The sequence below is a fragment of the Corvus moneduloides genome, chromosome 3 (genome assembly GCF_009650955.1).
Source record: "Corvus moneduloides isolate bCorMon1 chromosome 3, bCorMon1.pri, whole genome shotgun sequence".
Taxonomy (NCBI): Eukaryota; Metazoa; Chordata; class Aves; order Passeriformes; family Corvidae; genus Corvus; species Corvus moneduloides.
Genome location: NC_045478.1, coordinates 118,647,241 through 118,653,420, shown reverse-complemented (window position 1 = coordinate 118,653,420; position 6,180 = coordinate 118,647,241). Strand labels below are relative to the sequence as shown.

The following is a 6,180-nucleotide window of genomic DNA, read 5'->3' as shown; positions in this document are numbered from 1 at the left end:
GTTCATGGCTCTTTCCAGAGCTCTGGTTTTTGCTTTGGTCAGCTGGGTTACATTCCTCTGTCTCGATGCACAAAGTGAGTATTGCTGTGTTTATAAATGCCTGAGTATTTTACTGCTTTTATTTAAATGGAACAAAATCAAATTTATTAAATTCATATGAATCACAAACCTAGAAGTTTTAAATACATTGATTTATTGCCTGATAAAATAACATCTAAACAAGCAATCTTTGGGCCCTTGGAAGTGGACTGTGGCTTTCAGGGACTGAGGGATGGAAAGTTGAAAACCATGCTCTTGTATATACAAGGGTTTTTACAGGTTTTCTTTAAACTTTTGGGGGTTTGGTTATTTTATATCTGCAGCAGTCATTAAGTAAAATGTCTAGGCTGAAGCTGAGTCTGAGGATGGATAAAGTTGGAATCAGTTCAATTCCTTGCTGCTGCTGCTCAGCCAAATTAGGTTGGAGTAGTTACCGTTGTTACTTCTGCTATTCACAGTGATAAGTACTCCACCAAAAGTTCTGTTTGATGTATTGAAGCTTCCAGACAGAGAAAATTACCAATTTTTATCTTTTTCACTAGTCCAGAGCCCAGGCTTTTGCATACTCAGAGATGCAGGTAGTGAATTAGACCCATAACCAGCAGCTGCTGACTAGAAATAGTCATTAGGATTCTTTTCAGTGAGTTGTGTAGAAATCTGTCCACTGCTCACTTATAAATGAGATCCTGTAGAGTAATGCAGATGTGAAGGCACCTACCTAGCCAGGAAAAAATAGCCCACTACTTGTTTATACCAAATGCCCCTTTGAATATACATAAGGATGGCAAGGACAGGAGTGGGGACATTCTTAGCATTGGTGCAAACCCACATAGGACCACAAAAGTTGCACAGATATCCGTAAGAGCATAGATTGCACCCTGGCAGCTTTGCTGATGAACTCTAGTCAGGGAAGGAGGAATAATTTTGGTAGACTTCTGGATTCCTGTGTGTATAGTTTGCAGGTCTTAAAGATAAAAAAACTCAAAACTCTGTCACTTCTGTCACACAGAGAAAATATAGAGAGGTGACTGAGGTTCAAGAAACCACTTAGGAAAGCCACTTCTCATGAAAAGAAAATATACTCCCAAAGGGCTACTTCTCTAAAAGTTTAAGGAGAGTAAATTTCAGGTAAATCTGCCAATGTGCCTTCACCCTAAGCTCCTGGATTTTTGCTAGAGTTTCTGGAGGGAATAGCTTTGTGTTTACAGCTGTCTTGGGAGCAGAAAACAATCTCACGGCCAAGGTACAAGAGTAGTTTCGGGTATGATTTCCACAAACAGTTCATCAGGATACTATTGAGCAGTGACTCATTCTTGTCAGGCAGTAAAGCCCTAGATTGGGTCCAGGAAACCAATGTTTGCCTACTCCATGTCATATATTGCTTTAAACCCTTCAAGGTGCCACCATGATAAATGTCTTGGAGTTTAATTTGAGCTATTGTGTGCATCTAGGTTTACACAGTGTGAGCTTATTTACTTTGTACTATTTCTGGACATAGTCCTTCTGTGTTCTTTGTACATGACTTTTCTGTTCCTTTTTAGAAATCACAACTATCAGCTGTGATGTACCACCCACACCACTGGTGATCTCAAGCTTTTTGGATGGATATACAGGTAAAACCAGCATTCTAAGCTAGAATTGTCTGCTCTCCTCCCAAATGCACACAGTTCTTTATTGCCTCACATAGTCAGTGTATTTTATAATGAGTCTGTGTTATTAATTGATTTACGATAGTCTCCATGGCTGGATGCAGCAGCTGCCTACATGACATACTGCTTAGTGGAATAAATAAACATAACCCCCAAATTCCCTGATCCAAGGATCTCATTGTCTGAATAGATACATCAGGCAATGGGAAAGAAACGAGTACAGAAAATGTTCTCAGTTCACCTTGTCCAGCCAGTAGTTGATGTCCCTAATGGAGATCCAGCTCTTAAAAGTCAAAGTGTTAAGTTATGGCCGAAGCCTTCACTCTGGGACATGTCATAATCCTTAGGATCTCATGCTGACTGTCCACAGGCCATCTTCACTGCTTCTGGCTTTCAACAACATACAGAACACAGGTATGATCCAGAGCAGTGATTTTCTTGCAATCACTGTCGAAACCTTTCTTTTGGAGCTGTGAAAACATAGCTGTGTCTGACTTTTGCATGGAGTTAGAAAGGAAAGTAACTACCTTTCACTCTGATTCCATTTAATTTTTAATCAGCCAGCAAGAACTCTGGCCCTCTGTGTGTGTTGTATCTGTGAATGAACCTACTGACGTATCTGATGAATAAGCAAGAGGGATAACCAGCTTTAATTTTTCCCCATTACTTCTTTTTTTGGGCTGTCTCCTCTGGCGGGAATGCCATTTCCCAGGCAGCTGCTTGATACTTCTTGTCTGAATGTATCCAGCTCTGCACGGAGGACCAGACAGCCTATGGCAGGCAAAGCTGGACTTGGTTTTCTGGGAGGGTTTTCAGCACTGCACCCAGCAGGGTGATACCGCACAAAGCTGTGCCCCTGAGCCCCAGCCCTGCAGTTCTGTGGGTGCTGTCAGCTCACTGGACTTTCTCCTCACACACAATTAAGTGTCTGTGGGCTGGTAGCTGACAGCATTCCAGACACTCCCTGCTGCTGGAAGAAGATAAGGTTATATTCCTGAAACTCTTGGAGACCAAGAGCACAAGACTGTGCATGGAGATTAGAGATGGGACTGTTACAGAAAGCATTTACTAACCTAAATTAGTAGTGATGGAGTACAAAACCAGTGCATAAGGAAGAAACACAGCTTGCAAGTTTCCTGAAGATCATGGGAAATATTTGGGCTGTTCAGGAAAGACTTTGGTAAGGAGAGGGGATCATGGGTTTGCAATCCAGATAATGTCTTCCATGAGAAGATAAGTATGATTACATAAACACAAATGTCTTGGCACGAGTAAGGTAACTTTATTTAATGCAGTTGGCAGTAACACCACGCTGGGTGGTTTAAAAGGATACATTTTAATGCAATTTCAAACAGATTTGGTGTTTAACCAAGCAAGTAGTACACTCACTACTGAAATGACAGTCTAACAGGAATCCTGATAATTACAAACAACAAGCCTTCATACTTTCAGGAGAATAGTTCCCGAATGCATGGTTGTAGAAAATCACGTAAGAATTGATTTGAAGGTTGCAGTGTTTTGTGTTTCTGTCCTGTACAAGCAGGAACACATTAAGTAAAAGGCCACACACCTTCTACCTGAATCCAGATTCACACTGGATTCTACTGCCTGACAGATTCAGCTGAAATATATGAAAGGCCCTTGTGTTTGGAAAATACTGAAACTCATCCCATGCAGCCCCTCAATGAGTTTGATTACACTGGCCGACTTCAATTACATTTTCACAGTAAATGTGGAGAAAAAAGTTGCGCAGCATAAAGCTATTTTCAAAAAAAAAGGTGCAAATTTAGGTGTAAATTATGTCAAGCTTTTTAATTGTGGGTATATTGTGTGCATATATTGGAAAAAGTGGCTTTATGTGGTTTTAAAAACACATCAGGACACTTGTGCAGGGTGACTTTAACAGATCATACAGTTTAGCTGAAAATGCCAGAATAATATAAAATGTAACCAAAGGTCACCAGTAATCAAGCTGTCAATACATACAAAATGAACCCATGGATTTCTTTTCCATGAAGCAATCTAATTTGGTTACATTTTCTCTTACAGGTGATATAGAATGGATTACAGATATCCCACCCAATGTGAATCTGGAATTACGAGAGTTTGTATTCCCTGAACACAGGGGTTATGTAGATCTGGACTATCCTTCTGGATCTAGCAATGCAACTGTGAGGACTCTTAAGGCACTGGATGTTGAGGCTCTTGAGGTATTAGTTTTACTTCATATAAAGGCTAGGGATAAAGGTTTTCTTGACAAGTGAAAAAAATGGCATTAAGATAATGGATTTTAATTGTTCGTTCTCTCGCAATACAGGTCGGTATTTCAAAGAAGTGATTTGTCTGAATAGAATTCAGTATCTACCTCTCACTAATATCTGTTAAATGTCTTCAGTTTCCCAGAACTAAACTTTCCTACTATCTGACAGCCAGACAGGTTCTTTCCTAGTCATGTATTGTACTGAGAGCTGTAAATATGCATTATGACACTTGCCTTTAAACTCACCTCTCAGGAACATGAGTTATTTCATCAAAGTGAGACTGAGCAGATACAACTTGGTAGAAGGTAATCCTTAATCATAAGCACTTCACACACATGGATTTATGGGCCTCTGTTGCTTGATGGACAAAAGGGTGGATCCTTCTTCCTAGGCAGTTCTTGCTCTGGAGCACTCCCAGGAATTTAGAAAGAAATATCAGTGTTTTTCCTGGCTGAATAGGCACATTTTTTTGCCTCTGAATATGAAAATGGTGTAGTACTGCAGAGTAAATAGAGACAATTTATTATACAAGTGCTACTTCGGAGTAGTACTGGATTTGTATTTTGGACACTGCTATCTCAGAGTAGCACTGTACTCAACAGACCTGGACCAGGCATATTGTAAAAAACATTGTTACAATCAATGTTTGTAATGGATGAAAAAGTACTTATGATTTTTTACATTTGCATTTCTCATTGGGATATTTCCCAAATGGATTAAAACACTTTTTATGCCTCTTGCACATGTTCTCCTGTATTCTCTGTCAACTTTTTCTTGGGGAGAGCAGTTAGGTACAGAGGGATGGTGGGATCTGGGCGGGTGGGTATCAGCAGTAGATGAATGGCAGTCAAATAAACTTTATAATATAGAGCAAAGTAATTACAGTGTGTTAATTTTAAGCAGAGTATTTTGGTACAGCACACCTGAGGATTCAAGTACTAGAAGAAATTTTGTATAATTTTGGCAAAAATTATCTTTGATAACAATATTATTAGTTCATTGATTATATTATTTATTGGCTCGTTCATTCAATTTTAGGGTAAAATGGTCTGGTATGCTGTTGTTTGCCAAAGGATTGGAGCAGTAAGTACAAACCACGCTTCATCAACTGCATTAATTGTCTCATCTAATGCAAATGATTATTTTCTGCAATACTATTTAATTGAAAGCTATGATGCAGGGAGTTCAGAGTACCTTGTAAAAGATGATTTGTTGAAATCTGCTGATTGAAAGAAGTGTTTTTGTTCATAGAAAACTAAGGTAAATTTTTAAAAGTTAATTTTAGGAATGGTAGTCTAATTCCCTCTATTCCCTAATTCTAAATGGTAGTTTAATGAAAGGGTGTCTCTTTGAGGATCTCATTTTATAAGAAATTAAATGTTAGCAGAATGCTGCCACCTCACTGTTGTCATTTCTTCCCCTGCAAAGACTGATGAGGTAGAGAATGGACGGAACGTAGAATTAATTGATATAAATGACAACGCTCCAGAATTTCAACAAGCTAATTATAATGCTTCAGTATCAGAGGTGGGTTATGGCAAATGCTGATACTTTTTTCCTGGGATATTTTTAAATTACTTTTTGGGGAGGTTCTAATGTGACTACACTGAGATTAGTTCATTACATGCACCCTTATGGGACTTACCTGCTCCTTCCCGTGGGTGTAGAAAAGAAAGGCTGGGCTGCATGTACATCTGGGGGAGTGGGGTGATGGAGAAACGTTCCCAGCCAGAAATAGCAACGGGAAGTGATTTGCTAAGCAGGTAGCACAACTTTCCTGCCCCAAGTTAGGAAGGGTATAGGAAGGGGCTTATGACTGAGCATTTGATGATCTTTATTTCCTCTTAGGTAGCTGAAATCAATTCCACGGTTATAAAAGTGGAAGCTAAGGATAAGGACTTTTCACCAGAATTCAGCCTCCTTACCTACAGTCTGTGGGTGAGTGCCCTTTGTTAGTTGGGAACTGTGAACACCAGTTTGAATTTCATAGATCCATAGCCTGGGACCCGATCACAGCGTGCTCCCTTGCACTGTGAAGATGAAAAATCTGCAAAGCATCCAAGAGATCTTTTAAATCATACCGCAGGATCAGCCTGGCATGCACTGAGGCCTGGATCTTGTTTCTTAACATTTGTGGAATGATTTATGGCACTCTTCAGCTACAGCTAAGGAGCTCAGTGGTCCTTTGTAGTAGCAGGAGGCAGAGCTGCTTCCCCTCTTTTTAAAGTTTA

General features: G+C 39.7%; 1 long non-coding RNA gene across 1 annotated transcript; it reads left to right on the top strand.

Annotated features, from left to right (window-relative positions):
* Window positions 1-3,738: 3,738 nt before the first annotated feature.
* LOC116440696 lies at window positions 3,739-5,878 on the top strand. The gene is made up of 4 exons (XR_004238737.1): window positions 3,739-3,898; window positions 4,988-5,032; window positions 5,378-5,476; window positions 5,798-5,878. It is a non-coding gene; the product is annotated as an uncharacterized LOC116440696 (long non-coding RNA).
* The last annotated feature ends 302 nt before the right edge of the window (window positions 5,879-6,180 follow it).